The sequence below is a fragment of the Grus americana genome, unplaced genomic scaffold, assembly GCF_028858705.1.
Source record: "Grus americana isolate bGruAme1 unplaced genomic scaffold, bGruAme1.mat scaffold_179, whole genome shotgun sequence".
Lineage (NCBI taxonomy): Eukaryota > Metazoa > Chordata > Aves > Gruiformes > Gruidae > Grus > Grus americana.
In genome coordinates, this window is record NW_026561487.1 from 41260 (window position 1) to 58256 (window position 16997).

The 16997-nt window shown below is 54.3% G+C and overlaps 1 long non-coding RNA gene across 1 annotated transcript; it reads right to left on the minus strand.

The window, feature by feature from the left end:
* Window positions 1–9835: 9835 nt before the first annotated feature.
* LOC129200477 (uncharacterized) lies at window positions 9836–14965 on the minus strand. Its single transcript, XR_008574929.1, has 3 exons — window positions 13411–14965; window positions 10922–11003; window positions 9836–10057 (listed from the first exon to the last, which is right to left on the minus strand). It is a non-coding gene; the product is annotated as an uncharacterized LOC129200477 (long non-coding RNA).
* Window positions 14966–16997: the final 2032 nt, after the last annotated feature.

Genomic DNA, 16997 nt, shown 5'->3' on the forward strand with positions numbered 1-16997 from the left:
CACCGTGTCTTTCCGCTCACCTGCTCGGTCCAGAGACTGACCCCTGCAGCCGTCATCCCTCGTGGCACCTAAGACGCCAAGAGACACAAAATTACTCCTACGTTTGTCAGAAGTCACCGCTCCCACAACCGCCCTCGACGTTCCTCCAGCTCACCTCAAACGGACATCCGGTCCAAAAGGTGGCCACGCAGCGCCTGCAAAACCAGAGGAAAATGCTCAAACAAGTTGCCTTATACTGCTTTGCTATTAGACACTGACAAGCGCCTCACCTTCTCTGACTGCTCGTCGGCACGCGGCTTCGCCCCTCCGAGGCTCCCTGCGGCACCTGCCAAAAATCAAGCGAGAGGCACGTGCTCAGACACTGCCCAAAACTGCGGCTTGCCCGCACCGATTCCTACCTCCCCCTCCTTGACCTCAGCCGCTTGCTCACCTGGCCTCCGTCGTTTTGGGCTGCCGTCCTTGCGCCCCACCTAGAAAACACAAACAAAGGATCCCTGTATCTTAAACAGCAATGCAACACCAGAAAAATAACTGCTGTACTTCAGCCCGCTAGTCGCCGCTCACCTGGCCCGAGTCACCTCCCGTGTCTGTGTCCTACGGGGTCCATATCCACCTTTGCACCTTCAAAATAAAAAAAATCTGAAGGGAGTCATATAGGCACCAGCCACATCTTCCCTCCGACTCCACTGGCCGACCCACCTCCTTACGGCGCTCTGCTCCCCTCCTGTGCTGCTCTTTGGTGCGCTTCCTCTCTCTCTGCATCTGGAAATAAAAAAAAAATCACCAAGATAATTAAACAAGTCAGCCAGATGCCGAGCGAGAGCCAAACAATTCCAGGCTGGCCATACTGACACACTAACCGTACACTTCTATCGCTATTCCGCCTAACCCTGGACTCGACAGCCCCGGGCAGAGCAGCTCCACGCCCAAGACACACACGCACGGGGATCAACGCTACACAGAATGCTACAAACGCCACAAATCACAAGTGAGAGAAAACTCTCAGCGAGAGGAACGACTCCCGGACCGGAGAGGCTGCCCAACAAGATGACCTACAGGGCGTGACGCCCGGGCGCAGAAGCTCTATGGCAACCCCAGAAAAGAATGGACCGTGATAGCCAGTTGTAAGAAGCTACGGTCAAAACCAGGGCGAGGGATGCGGCAAGAAGCCTCTCTTCAAGACCTAAGAATGTAACGACGCAGAGAAGAAGCCTTGGTCCCTGAGAACGGACGGCTGGAGAGCAGAGCTCCCGATGCGGCCTAGGACTAGGCTGCAAAAAGAGGACCCGCCGGAAGCTTCCGACACGCGAGAACGATCCACGCCGTAAGCTTGCAAGGCAAGCAAAGAAGCGCCCGACTGGCGCTACGCCGATGAGCAGAGGCATCCGAGAGCCTAGGGATGGCAACCGAGAAGCACGCTTTGCCCCTTGAGCGCAAAGAGGGTGTTGAGACCCGAGGAAGGGCTGAGACACACAGGACAAGACACACAACACCGCAAACACAGGCTGGAACTGCCCTGCCCGGTCTAGCATCAAGCTAATGAGCAACCCGCTCCCTTTGCCTGCCTAAATGGGACTCCTCCCAGACAGCCCTCTCCCCTATGCTAACCATAAAACCCCTCCCCTGCAACCCCCAAACTTGCCCCCTCCCCGGCCACGGTCCCTCAATTTAGCTCACAGACGGCCGGGGATCTCAAACCATCCGCAACAAACAATACGTGCATAGCGCATCGGCTAACTGGGATCTTCCGGCAGTTGCCCGGAGCCTCTTCTTCATCTACAGGAAAAACAAACAAAAAACCACACCAAAGCAGTGCCGTCAGTCAGCATCGCACCGGTCAACACCAACCTTGCCCACAACGCCCCCCTCTCCTCAGAAGCACCGTGTCTTTCCGCTCACCTGCTCGGTCCAGAGACTGACCCCTGCAGCCGGCATCCCTCGTGGCACCTAAGACGCCAAGAGACACAAAATTACTCCTACGTTTGTCAGAAGTCACCGCTCCCACAACCGCCCTCGACGTTCCTCCAGCTCACCTCAAACGGACATCCGGTCCAAAAGGTGGCCACGCAGCGCCTGCAAAACCAGAGGAAAATGCTCAAACAAGTTGCCTTATACTGCTTTGCTATTAGACACTGACAAGCGCCTCACCTTCTCTGACTGCTCGTCGGCACGCGGCTTCGCCCCTCCGAGGCTCCCTGCGGCACCTGCCAAAAATCAAGCGAGAGGCACGTGCTCAGACACTGCCCAAAACTGCGGCTTGCCCGCACCGATTCCTACCTCCCCCTCCTTGACCTCAGCCGCTTGCTCACCTGGCCTCCGTCGTTTTGGGCTGCCGTCCTTGCGCCCCACCTAGAAAACACAAACAAAGGATCCCTGTATCTTAAACAGCAATGCAACACCAGAAAAATAACTGCTGTACTTCAGCCCGCTAGTCGCCGCTCACCTGGCCCGAGTCACCTCCCGTGTCTGTGTCCTACGGGGTCCATATCCACCTTTGCACCTTCAAAATAAAAAAAATCTGAAGGGAGTCATATAGGCACCAGCCACATCTTCCCTCCGACTCCACTGGCCGACCCACCTCCTTACGGCGCTCTGCTCCCCTCCTGTGCTGCTCTTTGGTGCGCTTCCTCTCTCTCTGCATCTGGAAATAAAAAAAAAATCACCAAGATAATTAAACAAGTCAGCCAGATGCCGAGCGAGAGCCAAACAATTCCAGGCTGGCCATACTGACACACTAACCGTACACTTCTATCGCTATTCCGCCTAACCCTGGACTCGACAGCCCCGGGCAGAGCAGCTCCACGCCCAAGACACACACGCACGGGGATCAATGCTACACAGAATGCTACAAACGCCACAAATCACAAGTGAGAGAAAACTCTCAGCGAGAGGAACGACTCCCGGACCGGAGAGGCTGCCCAACAAGATGACCTACAGGGCGTGACGCCCGGGCGCAGAAGCTCTATGGCAACCCCAGAAAAGAATGGACCGTGATAGCCAGTTGTAAGAAGCTACGGTCAAAACCAGGGCGAGGGATGCGGCAAGAAGCCTCTCTTCAAGACCTAAGAATGTAACGACGCAGAGAAGAAGCCTCGGTCCCTGAGAACGGACGGCTGGAGAGCAGAGCTCCCGATGCGGCCTAGGACTAGGCTGCAAAAAGAGGACCCGCCGGAAGCTTCCGACACGCAAGAACGATCCACGCCGTAAGCTTGCAAGGCAAGCAAAGAAGCGCCCGACTGGCGCTACGCCGATGAGCAGAGGCATCCGAGAGCCTAGGGATGGCAACCGAGAAGCACACTTTGCCCCTTGAGCGCAAAGAGGGCGTTGAGACCCGAGGAAGGGCTGAGACACACAGGACAAGACACACAGACATAACACAGGCTGGAACTGCCCTGCCCGGTCTAGCATCGTGCCGATGAGCAACCCGCTCCCTTTGCCTGCCCAAATGGAACTGCTCCCAGACAGCCCTCTCCTCTACTCTAACCTTAAATGCTTCTAAGAACAAGAGAACATAACTGCCGTGACCGGTACTAGAGCAAGCCTCATCGTTCGCTTACGGAAAAAGGTAAAACTAGAAAATAGAAAAAGCTTTGTGTCAGGACCACAAGAAAAGACAGACCCCCGGCTGGAGACCGTTACGAGCGCGGGCGATACGCATCCTCTTCACCGTGAAATTCCAGGAAATACGGTCGCTCAAGCCTGCGCTGGAAATAATTGCCTAGTCTGTGTCTCTAAGTAACTGTGACATCCAGATGGACGGTGAAGGGATGGATGCAAAAATTAAGTCAGGGAATAAAGAAAGCAGAAGGTACAGGGAAGCAGAGACTTCAGAGTTCAGGAAGGTATATTTTAACCTACCCCATGCTTCACAAGATGAGACTCTTCTGACATTCAGCTCTGCTTATGGCCGTGCCGAGGGCCGGATAACTTACGCCGCATGTCTCGGGATCGTCGTGCCTCCGGTCGGCTGCGATGAGACTGAGCTAGAATAGTCCTCGGTGGCACCCAAATCCACCTGTAAAACTTATCTGAGAATGGGTGATGAGCCCTCCTCTTTCACAACTGTCCCTCGGTCCCAAAACTTTAGAAACTCCTCCTCTTCTCCTGAACTCCGAGAAGGAACCCCGCTCCTTCCTGACAGCTCTCTCCTTGTATTTGCGCCCCCCCAAACCCCCCGTGTCGGCCGCTCCTCAAAGCCTTACACTGCGTTCTGCAGATGACTCTTACCTTCTATCTTTCCGCGAGCTATGAGCCTGCAAAACAAAACAAAGTCCCAATGCTTATAATCTACGAGAAGCCTGCAGTGAGCCGCAAAGGTTCTAGGAACAACGTGGTACTCCGTGGGCGATCGGGAAAAGCGGCAAGCTGTCCCGTAGCCTGAAAGACACTATACCTTACATCCCTGCTGCTTTCTTCAGAAATGCTAAAACTCTGAATGAATATGTACAAGATGCTGAACCTAACCCCTGCTAGATAATCTCATCGTCAGTCCTATTAAGAGAAATAATACTGGCAACTTACATAGCTTACAGGAAAACTGGAGAAAAAAACCAAGGTTCCCTCTTCTGTAAAATCAGGAATTCCAGTAAAATGCAATGGACCTAGAAAAAAAAAAAAATAAATACATGTTATTAAATGATCTTACAAACCTCAGAATGCTCAATATAAAAATACTGACCTGAAAACTAATAAATGAAAAACCCCACCAAATCTGCATAAAGCATACTTTCTATTAAATACACTGCTTAACCTTGACCAGTCCCGAGGCTCTTATCTCAGATGTATCTACCCAAAAAGCCAAACTGATACTAAAGCTGCCCTTGACTGAAGGACCAGCATAGCTCTGATACCACAGAAGCCTGGAAACAGATTGAGCTCCCTGGCAGAGGCCTGCGGTTCATATACCCCGGGCCCCGCCCACCATCCTTCCCACCAGCCCCTGGGAAAGGGGAGGGGCTGACCACCACAAGGCTTAAAAGCGGCCGGAAGAGCAGCGGTGGATTTTCTTACCTGTCTTGAGTTTATGGTGTACTAAGTGCTGAATAGAGAAAGCAGCTCTGGCTGGAAACAATGATACCCGCTCTTTTACTGTGACTCCATCTATCGTATCGATGATGTGACCGGGTATGTAATTAGTTTTGATTTTTCTGGGCTGTATACAGAAAGAGATAAATGGTACGCTAAATCTTATAGCAAAGTAGTTAATTAAATGCAACGACAATCTTGTTGTTGAAAATTACATCTGTTAGTTTACTATAAAAACCCCGAAATGCTCCGGGCTTACACGTCGTTTTGAGCGAGACCGCACGTACCGCCTGACTTCTACCGGAACTACGTTCTGGATAAGACCGAATGACAAAGCCGGAATAGACCCTGTGAGAAGCCCTTCTCAAAAATATCTCTGGCTGAACAGTAAATTACTTACTGTAAATTGTCAGCTAACCTCGACAGTCTCTCCGACTGACTCCCTTAACGGAACTAGATGAGTCCCAAAGGAGAGAAAGCGCCAGAAAACCATAGAAAATGAAAAATATGCATCAGAAACGCTACAAAACACCCTTACGAGCGGGCAAGTAGCTACAACAAAATATCGGCGATAATTAAAGCGCCGCCGTAGTATGCACGCTGTTTTTGGCATGAATCCGAAACGTAGCCCCGTAACGGCTACCGTGAAGGAAACTAACCCTATCCCGTCCAAAACCGGCACGCGCAGAAACGCAGTTTTAAAAGTTGCGGTACAGGAAATGCAGGAGAACAAATAAAAATGGGACGAAAAACTAGATATAGAGACTTAAACAGAAAATTTGGAGAGCGACAGAGTATGGGAAAGACAAGAAAACAATAAAAAAACCAGATGTCAACGTAAAAGTTGTCACAGAAAGAAAACATAATAAGGGATGGCATTAAGCCAGGCAAGAAAAAAATTTAAAATGAGGATATGGTAAAAAATAGATGCTGACAAGGAAATACGATTTAAGAGGCGACGGGGTATGTGACAGATGTCAATAAATTTAAAAATACGGATAGGGAGCTTGATAAAAGTAGACGTGGAATGAAAATGGAAAAAGCGATGGCGTTCAGAACAGATGGGAAAAAAATTAAAAATAAAGACAGCAAATGGGTTTAAGTAGACATAGAAAGAAAATTTTAAAAGCAAAGGCATTAAGGAAAGACATGACAAAAAAAAATAAGGGTAGGGTGATAGAGACACACAGAGGAAGCAAATGATAAAAGCAGGGGCATTAAGGAAAGAAAAGGAAAAATTACAAAACAAGAATAGGGAGAAAAATACGGAGAGACGTAGGAAGAAAATTTCAAAAGCAAGGGGGTACAGGATGGATGAGAAACAAATAAGGCAGAATTGGTTAAAGTGGACGTTGAAAAAATTTTAAAAGCGATGAGGTATAGGGCACATGGGAAAACAAAAAATAGGGACATCAAAACAAATAAGCTTAGACATAGAAAGAAAATTTTAAATGCGACAGCTTTAAGGAAAGATGAGAATAAAATAAGAACGGGGGAAAATAGCACGTGTGCAAAACTAAAAATCAATGAGGTACGTGACAAAAAAAATGGACCGAGTATGGGAAACTAAATAAATGGAGACATTGAAAATTTTTACAGCGACCCTGTGCAGGGCACAGAAGGAGGAATTAAAAAATAGAGACGGGGAGTCGGATAGAGGGAGACGTAGAAATTTTTAAAAGCGATAGGCTACAAGAAACATCAGAAAGAAGAAAAAAGTAGGAATGGGGATGAGAATAGAAGGAAACATTGAAAGAAAATTTAAAAAGCGGCGGGGTATACGGCAGAAAAGGATGAATTAAAATTTAGGGAAAGGGAGATGGATATATGGAGTTGCTGAAAGAGAAATTAAATAGCAATGGCCTATAGGGAACATAGAAAACAATTTTAAAACATCAAGAAAGGGAGACAGAGAGATGTAGAAGGAATTTTAAAAAGCAACTGAGTACAAGAAATAAAACGTAGGGACAGGAAGATGGGTAGAGGACAATGTGGAAAGAAAATTTAAAACCTGATGGGATACAAGAAACACAGAAATATTAAAAAAGGGACAGGGAGATGAAGAGAAGGAAACATAAAAATTTAAACAGTGAGTGGGTACAGAAGGAGGAATAAAAAATAGGGAGAGGGAAACAGATTTGTTAAATCTACCAGAGGTGAGTTACCCTAGGTTTGCTTTACTGCAGCGCCGGATGCACGGGGGAAACGGCTCCGCCAAACGTGCGTCCGGGTGATTACCGAGACGCAGGTTCTATAGAATCAAAATATACGTATCCATTATTTTCCAAGAAAAGGCAGTCCTATGATAATAATTTCTTAGAATTCATTTCCATATTCTCCTCCCCGTCACGCACGCTTGGTGATTTGAGTCGGCGGTCCTCGGGGGTCTCTGGCGGTCGCCGGTGGTCACGCACCCGTGTCCGCCGGATGGCCCTCTTCTTGCAGGCGTGCGCGGTATCCTTGCTGCGGATGCGCCTGTCTGTAACAACTTACTTTGTAAGATTAATATTCCCGGGCCTATTGTCCGGTTGGGTAGGGACCGTACGAGGAACGTAGCGGCATTGTACGCTGCCGGGGTCGGTTAGCTTCGTTATCTATTACCTTGATTAGAAACCCCTTTCCCATGATTATAGGCTTTAAAACAGTTCTAGGCCTTAAGCAGCTTTCTAGTTAGCATAAGTTTTCTTATAGCTAGGCTTCTATATTTTTTACAGTTCCCTCCATTTGTTTTTATTGCATCCCTGCAATTATTTATATCTCCGAGCTCGTTGCCATTTTGCTACTACATTTTTGTACTTGTCGCATTCGAGAACTAATTTCCCAGATTTTATGTACGTCAGTCAATAATTCCCCTGAATGATCCATACGCGTGCGACGACTCGCATTTAGTGTTGTGCGAACTCCACCTTGCGATGCTAACGTCGTATCTAAGGCCGTAAGATTTTGGAGGGTAACTTTTGAGAGTTCTGCGATTTCAATTTGCAAGGTTGTTAACCCACGAGCGGTATAGTTTGCCGGTTTTTCAATTTCTCCTGATATGTTTAAAATCACTTTTTCCAGTTCGGTCACCCCTAAAGATGGTATGAACCATCGGAGAAAAGAATGAAATCCCGAGGGCTTTTCTATTAATGGGGTATCGGTCCTTTTAACGCGAGTTAAAAAGGTGCGATGCCAGATTGGAACTTCTACAGTTTTCGGGAGCATTTGTAAATCCGCAGTTACCAATCCTAGAGTGCGAATTCCTCCCCGACGCAGAAGTACTTTATAAGCTTTGTTGCTACGCGACCAAAATACTCCCGATGCCTTTGGTCCCGGCTCGAGCGAGATTTAATAGGATTAGTTGTGTTACATTTAGTCCGATTTCCCACAAAAACGTGGTTAAGATAAAACTGCCGATTCCGACTCTCTGGGGGGGTAACGTCTCTCTACGCAGAGGATGTTACGATATTTGTCTAAAGGAGGAATTTTGATGGTGGGGCACATGTTAGAGATCAGATCTGCCAAGGACTGTGCTAAGAGGTGTTCTTCTTAACCCAGAGAGATGGTCTCCTGCCTGCAGGAGGTCCTCCTCCTCTGTTTCTTTAATGAAGCTGCCAGCTGGATCCCCTTCATTTTATTCTTCAGCTGCATTGCCTTTTTCTGGCCTTGGGCTTGGGCCTCAGCAGCTCCTCTGTGCGGCCAGTAAGTGTCCAGCTATGCTTTTTTGCCTGTGCCTCTAGGAGAAGGAGGCCAAAGACAACCCACACAAACCTGAGGCAGATGCAGCAAACAACATCCCCAGAGAGGAACCAACAACTGACCCCTCACCACTGCCTCTGGGAGAGGTAAACAACCAGCAACTCTCATCCACAGTGATGACTGTAGCTCTCCTGAAGCAGCAACCCCTTCTTCTGGGGGAGCTTTTGGAGATGCCGCTATTTTCTCCAAACTGATGCTAATGACACCAGCATTTATGGTGCAATAAACTATCTTTGAGGGCCAGCGTGCTAATGTAAAGACAGGGTCAGGCAGCAGTCTGTGGCTATGGGACAGGCTACAGGGGAGGTGCTCCAGCTGGGAACAGCTGTCTGGACTAACCAGAGCTAGAGCATTTTTGTTGAGGTGAGAGGCAGACAGTGCCTTTTCCAAAAGGGGAAATGACAGCTGCCGGCACGCACTGCCAAACACTGCATGTCAGCCGAGTGCCATAAGACTACAGCTCCCAGCGTGCTGCGGGAGGCAGCCTTCCATGCTTCCTGACCCTGCCGGGACACTGTCCCATTCCCTCGCACCAACTCACCGAAATCCCCGCGGAGCTCCGCAGCGTGGCTCCGGGCTGGACCGCCAGCCAGCACCCCCCCCACAAGCTCCGACACAGCATGGACGCCCGCCGGCTCCAGGCAACCCTTGCCGCCCAGCTGCAACACAGCGCAGACCCCCCCACCCACCACACGGCTCCAGGCAGCCCCCCTTCAGCTCCATGCCTCTGACCTACACCCTGCCACCCACCTACCCCTACCTCTCCTCAGAGGCTGCCCCACTCACCTTCTCCCTCCATGCAGCCACAGCCCAGCAACACCTCCGCTCCTCCCTTGGCTCACAGCAGCCACTGCACACCAGCAGCCCCTTATAGGGAGGGGCCATGGCCATCAGCCTCACTGCCCACACCTGGGGCACCAGCAGCCTCACTGCCTGCACCTGGGGCTCCTCCAGCCCCAACCCACAGCTGGAGCCCCACATGAACAGGGGGCCATCACCTGACCCCCCCCACACCCCTCCTCCCCTGCCCTCCATCACAGCACCCCCACAAAGGAAGCGCCAAGGCAGCCGGCACAGCAAAAGAGACCACAAGCGTTTATTCAGTCACACACAGAGCCGGTCCCGGGAGAGACTCCGCACCGGGGCCCGGCCCTGGGGCACCTCGGCTGTCCTACCCAGAGCCACGCTCGCCAGTCCGGCGTGGAACAGACACACGGTCGGTCCGTCAGGCTGCTGGAGAGCTGGGCTGCTATGTGCAGGCTGCCGCCAAAACCGAGGAGCCAGCTGCAGGACGCTAGAAGAGAGGAGAAAAGGGGCAGCCAGCTGGATGGGGGGGGGGGCAGCGGCGAGAAAGAAAGCGCGAGGCAAGCAAAGGGACGGCGAGTGAAGGACAGGGAGCGAGGAAGAAGCGGCAGGAAGAGAGGCAGCGGGACAGCGACCGACAAACCAGGACGGGGAGCGGGACAGAGAGGCAGAAACGACCCTGGGCGGGCAGCGCCACGGCGAGGGAGGAAAAGAGAATAAGGGCAGGGAGCCGGACCGAGAGGTGCGGCACAGGGAGCAGGACAGAGCAACAGAGAATAAAAAAAGGAAGCGGGAGCGTGAGGGAACCGGGCTGGGGAGCAGGGAGAAGGAGAGAGCAACAGAGGGAAAGAGGACCGGGGAGCGGGGCGCTGGGGCAGAGTGAGAAAAAGAGGGGCAGAGGCACAAAAGAGGGAGACGAGGACTGGGCAGAGGGGAGAGAAAGACGGGGGCAAGGAGCAGAGACACAAAGGTGCCAGGAAAAGGACGGTCAGATGGAGCGAGAAACAGGGTCGGGGAGCAGGACAAAAGGACAAAGAAAAAGGCGAGGAAGAAGGAAGGAAGGATAAAGGTGGGACAGGGAACGGGACATACGCAGCGAAACAAAGCAGAGCAGAGAAGAGAGGACAGGGATTGAGGAACAGAGAGAGAGACGCAGGCTGGTACACAGAGACGGCGAAGGTAAGCAAAACCAGCGACGGGCAGGAGGACCTGGTTCTGACAACCCATCGCTCTCGGTGTCGCTTCCACGGCCTCAAAGAATGCGACGTGCCGCAAGACAAGAGAATGGGAGAGTGAAAGCAAAGGCACGGGAAACTTAACGCTCTTAGTAATTTCACTGAGCATCACAGCTTACAGTTACTCAATGTCTTCCGGTGTCACGGGGTGAGGTACAACTGATTTCGTCTCCATATCTCTGGACAGAGCTTTTCTCATATCTGTGGGGGGGAAGAAAAAAAAAAAGATATTCTAAGACGACAGTCCTTGCACAAAGCCACCTTCAGCGAATTCTCTATTACAACAAGGTCGTTTCTAACCCAGAAGATTTCACAGAATCATAGAGTACCTCAAGTTGGAAGGGACCCATACGGATCGCCGAGACCAAGCCCCCGCTCCACGCGGGACTACCTAAAACTAAACCGTGCGACTAAGAGCATCGTTCAGACGCTCCTTGAACTCCTGACAGGCTCGGTGGCTGCGACCGCTTCCCTGGGGAGCCTGTTCCGTGACTGACCGACCGCCCTCTCAGTGAAAAGCCTTTTCCCAACGTCCGGTCTGAACTTGCCCTGACGCAGCTTCGTCCCGTTTCCTCGGGTCCTAGTGCCGGTCACCGGAGAGAGCGGAGGTCAGCGCCTCCCCCTCCGCCGTCCCCCTCGAGGAAGGTGTAGACTGCGATGAGGTCACCCCTCGGCCTTCCCTTCTCCAAGCTGAACAAACCAAGTGACCTCAGCCGCTCCCCCTAAGTCTCGCCTCGGAGACCTCTCGCCATCTCGGTCGCCCTCCTCCGCGCACGCTCCGAGAGCGTTGTTCGGCGGCACCGCTCTCGACTGGAACCTAACGCTGCACGTAACTCAACTGAGCGGAAAGGAAATGACGGGCTAAAGGGACAAATACACGATTTAAGGCAGCCGCAACGATGGCAGATGTCTGTCCGTAGCCCTTCTATTTATTTCACAGCGCTCCTGCGTATCAAACGAACGGTACCAGAGCAGAAAAGGTATACGGCGTGGCCACGTTACCCCTCGGGGAGGACGGCGAAAGGAGAGAAGATCTAGAAAGAGGAAGCAGCTGGTACTTCGCTTTTGGTAACAGAATTAACATCAACACGTTCCTTCCCTTTGAAATTGAAAACGCCACCCAATTCTCTGCCACTGTTGACCACCGACACTTGTAAATTTCTAGTGAAACAGCTGAGGAAAACAAAGTTTCAGGTCCCTGGCTAGGGGAAGAAACCAGGCAAGCGCCGCCGTTCCTTCCCCCCGACAACACTAGCAAAAAAAAACCAGCCGCTGGGGGCGAGCGTTCCTCCGAAAGAAAAATCAGGTGAGAAACCGCATTTTTATTTTCAGCTTACCTACAGGATAAATGTCTTTGTAGTTGCTACAAAACGTGTAAACTGCACAAAGATTAAGTTTTGTAACCGATCTAAGGTTCAGTACGAAAAACTACCTAAAGGAGTACGCAAAGTCCCACTCATCAACAATCATCTGACCCTGTTTCATATTTAAAAAAAAAAAAAAAAAAAAAAAGTAATGCTAATCACACAGACAAGCCCAGGAACCCTCAACATGAGAATCTTTCCGTTCAGCCGGAGGCAGAACGAATACTTACCACGGGCATCCTCATCTGGCTCTCCGCTGCTAGCAGAGCGGCACGCCAACGCTGTCCGGTACACGCCGTAGTACGCCTAGTTGCTTCTACGTATTTACCGCCGCCTGATTTGATACTCTCACAAAGAGATCGACGAAAAAGCCACCCTTTCTTTGAAAAAATAAAAACCAAAACCACACAGTTAAGGAACGGTAGGCGAACGTATTTCTAAATCATAACCCACGGCTTGCAGGCAGACCAAGAGCAGCTCTGACGATGCGGTACGCTCATCAAACATCTTTCACGCAGGAATAACAGATGTACTCCTTTACCACGGGACGCAGCCGGCACAGGGACAAATTTCACGCTGTTTTTGTCACACGACCGTCCTTCTGCACCAGCCAGTGGGTTCAGAATTAAGGACAGGACAGGCTAAACGCTCACACGAGCCTCCTATCCGTAAGAAACTATTAAAAATAGAAAAAAAAACTTCCACGTTTTAGATCGCGTTGCCTTAGGGACTGCCTCCTTCAAAGCCTGCCTGTTGGGGGGGGGGGGGGGGGGGGCGCGTGTGCGCGCACGCACGCGCGTGAGGCGTGGAAATCGGTCAGGAGATGGAAAGTAAGCTAAGATACTCTCTGCCGTACAACGTTTGTTCGCCATCGTCCCCGAGGGAATCGCACAAAGCCCACGCTTGCCGAACCGGTACGTCGGAGGCCCTACGGGAAACGGCGCTGACGTTTCGCCAAGCTCTTCTCCTGTCAAGAAGAGGACCTTTTCTGCGGCATCCCTATTGGCGTTCGGCCTGCTTTCGGCTCATTCTGGCAGGTCAGCTTTCAGAGAAAGCCTGAGATTTCAAACCGCCAAGCAACATTCACCATTCTTGCTCTCTGACTACGGGGAATTTCAGCGAATCGGAACGCTACTTGGAGCCACGTTCCGGGTCTGTTTCGCCGCAAACCAAATATCTAAGCCACGGACCGGGCGCCCGTAGAAAAATTACTTTAAAAGATTAAAGACAAGCACAGTACTCACTTTTCTGAAATTTCTTCCGGTAGCGCCATCAATTTAGCGGCCGAACCCAGCCGTCGAAATTCCGGTGCAACGGAGCGAGCAGGAACGTGTCCGTGCCGCTCTTCCCTGGCCACGGAGCCTTCCGCTCTACCCGTTACTGCGAACGTACGGAGCATCGGCGCGGCGGCACCTGTGGAATAACGCACCGCCCACAGCTATACAGAAGAAGAATCCGAGACGACGGTAGAAGACCCCAGACCAAAAGTCACCGCGGGACTAAGGGACGCGCGGACAGCGCGCGAGGGGCGGGTGTCCGGGACCCAAGCGTGGAACGGCCCCGGGATTTCTTTGTTCGGGGTCCCTCTCTTTGGAGGCGCCCCACCCGGGCCGATCCCGCTGCTGCACCTTTCAGTTACGTTAATTATTTTACAAAATCCGACACCCGGAGACTGCTGCCGGAAGCCTCGGGTCGAGCCCGAAGGAGGAGGAGGAAGCGCGCCCGAGAAGAAGCGTGCGCGCGACACCGTGAACGGGGTGCGAACGCTGGGGCGGCAGCTGCTCCTCCTCAAACAGAGACAGAGAGAGAAAGAAGAGGGGGAAAGCCACAGGGTACAGAGGGCGGAAGTGGAAAAGAGGGGCCGGGAGCCGGACAGAGGGAGGTGGAGAAAGAGGCCGTCGGAAGGGAAGGGACAGGCTGCGGGGCAGAGGGGGACTTGCCGGCGCCAGGTTCGCGGTTCCACCCGATAATCGTAAAGGTCTCTGCCAACCTCGACGATTCGGTCGCTTTAAAAAACAATCGGGATCTCGAGGCGGACCGAGGGAGAGACGGAGAATATAAAAACGGTCGCGGCTAAGAGGGCAGAGAGGGAGGAATCGCGAGACAGGGAGAGGCAAGCCGGGCAGGGGAAAAAGTCCCGACAGGCTTCTGCAGCGACAGGGAGGAATTGAAGATTCGAGAGAGGGAGCTGGACAGAGAGAGAGAGAGACGGGGAAAGGTAAGACGGTGGCGAGCTACCGGGCAGAGAAGCAGAGTTTAAAGCCGGGGACCGGGAGAGGGACAGAGAGGGAAGGAGAAAGGAACGAAGGGACGGGCTGCGGGGCAGACAGGGAGGAAGGAAGGAAGAAAGAAAGAGGGACAGGGAGCCAGACGAACCGCGACGGGGAAAGAAAAAGGTACCGACGGGCTAGGAGGCAGAGAGGGGAGACTTTAGAAAAACAGGGACGGGGAGCGAGACGGAGCCAGACCGAAAAAAGGAACCGTAGCGACGGGTGCCGGGACAGAGAGGCGGGCCTTCAAAACGAGGGGCAGGGAAGAGGCTCAAGAGGGACGGAGAAAGAGAGAGACTCACGACGACTCGCTACGGAGCCGAGAAGGAAGACCTCGAACAACAGGAACGAGGAGCCGCACAGAGAGAGCCAGAGATGGCAGAAATACCGACGGGCTACAGGACCGAGGGGGAGGAATGCAGAAACAGTGGCTGGGGGCCGGACAGAGAGACAGGGAGAGAGAGAAGGAAACAATAGCCACGGGCTACGGGGCAGAGAGAGCGAGGACCTAAAAAAGGTGGGGACAGGCAGCCCGTCAGAGCGAGATGGAAAAAGAACATAGCGGGGAGCAGAAAGCAAACCAAAAAACCCCACAGCGGGGTGGGAAAGCGAGGGGGGCAGAGGAGGGCCCGCGACGCAGAGGAGAGGCGATGGGGCCCCGCGGGCCCAGGACTCACCGCAGCTCTGGCTCTCGGCGCTGCCGGGAGAGCTTGCCAGCGCAGACGCTTCTTTCTCCCGCTCTCCGCCTTTCCTTTGCTGTCACTCCGGTCGCTCGGCTGTCCTCCGCCTAAGAGAATACACGGGTGTCTTACAGCTCCGAGGAGACGAGTCTGCCTAGATGAGTAGCCTGCCTCCCTGCCTCCCTCGGTACGCGGCCGCACCGTGCTTTGGATTACGCGTGGCGACCCTGCGGTGCCCGTCGGCAGCCTGACCTGCCGCGGAGCGCAACGAGGGATCTTTCCTCACCCGGCGAGGCAGGCGCTCTCTTGCCTGCAGCGGGAGGCAGCTGCCGGCCGGAGAGCCTTCCATCTCTTCTTCTTCTTCTTCTTCACCTTTCTCTGGCCATTCCAGCTTCCCTTAGGGCAGCTCCTGTCCACGGCCGGTAAGCGCTCCGCCGCCGCCTGTCCCTTTTCGCCCCCACGCCACGAGGCGAGCCAGGCCAGGCACAGGCGAGGCGGGTGCAGTCGACGGCATCCCCAAGGGAGGGACGGGCAACCACGTCCTCAGCGCGGCCTGGGAGAGGGAAAGAAAAAGCAGTGGCCGTTACTACCGGAGGTCGGCCCTGGCCGGAGACCCTCCTCCTTCTGCAGGGGCTTCCGGAGACGCCGCTCTTTCCCCGCGCTGCTGCCGCTGCCGCCGCCGCCAGCACCCCCGTTCAGGAAGAAAGCGGCACAGGCGAGGGCCAGCTTGCCGCCTTCACGCCAGGGCTCGGGGGCGGCCTGGGGCTGCCGGACAGGCTTCCGGAGAGTCCGACCGGTAGCGCTCGTCTCGGGACACCGGGCAACGCCTCACCGCGCGCGCGCTCTCGTAGCACGGCCGCGCCGCTGCTCGGGAGCGGCTGGAAGCCTGCAGAAAACCACTCGAAACCGGCAAAAAAACCCCAACCTCGCGCTCCTGCGAGAGCAAGTCGGGCTGTCCGGCAGCCACGTCCGCGAAAACGACGCCTCCCAGCACGCACTGGCAAGCGCCGCGTGGCAGCCATTAGAGTGCCGTAAGACTACACTTCCCGGCGTGCTCCGGGGAGCCAATATGGCCGACCAGCAGCCGCGTGCCCCAAGACTGCAACTCCCGGCGTGCCGCGGGAGGCAGCCTTCCACGCTTCCTGACCCTGCGGGGACACCGTCCCGTGCCCTCACCCCAAAGCCGACTCACCCGAAAGCCCCGCCGAGCCGCGACGGCAGCCCCGAGCTCCGCAGCGCGGCTCCGGGCTGGCGCCCCCCCCCCCGCCCCCCCCCCGCCCCCGCCTCCCCTCAGCCACCTCCGAAAGGCGCGGACGCCCGCCGGCTCCGGGCAGCCCCCGCCGCGCGGCTCCGGACGGTCTCCCCGCCCGGTTCCGACACGGCGCGCACCCCCCCCACCCGCCGCACGGCTCCGGGCAGCCCCCCTCCCCTCTGTGACACGGACCCCGCCGCCCCGCCGCCCCCCCGCCTCTCCTCGGAGGCGGCACCGCTGCCGCCGCCCTCCTCGGGGCTTTCCCCGGGACCCGCCGGTCCGTCCCGCTGCCCCGCTCACCTTCTCCCTCCGTGCAGCCGCAGCCCGGCGACGCCTCCGCTCCTCCCTCGGCTCACAGCAGCCCCTGCACACCGGCTGCCGGCAGCCGGTTCCGGGGAGGGGGCGTGGCGCTGCACTGCGCATGCGCGGCGCTGCCGCTGCAGTACCGAAATTTGGTCGCTAGGCGGCAGCACCGAGCGAGCATGCGCTGTGCGCTGCGTGAGGGGCGGGGCTTGGCGTGCGTCGGGGGCGGAGTTTGCGCCAGGGGCGGGGCTTGGCGTGCGTCGGGGGCGGAGTTTGCGTCAGGGGCGGGGCTTGGCGTGCGTCGGGGGGCGGAGTTTGCGTGAGGG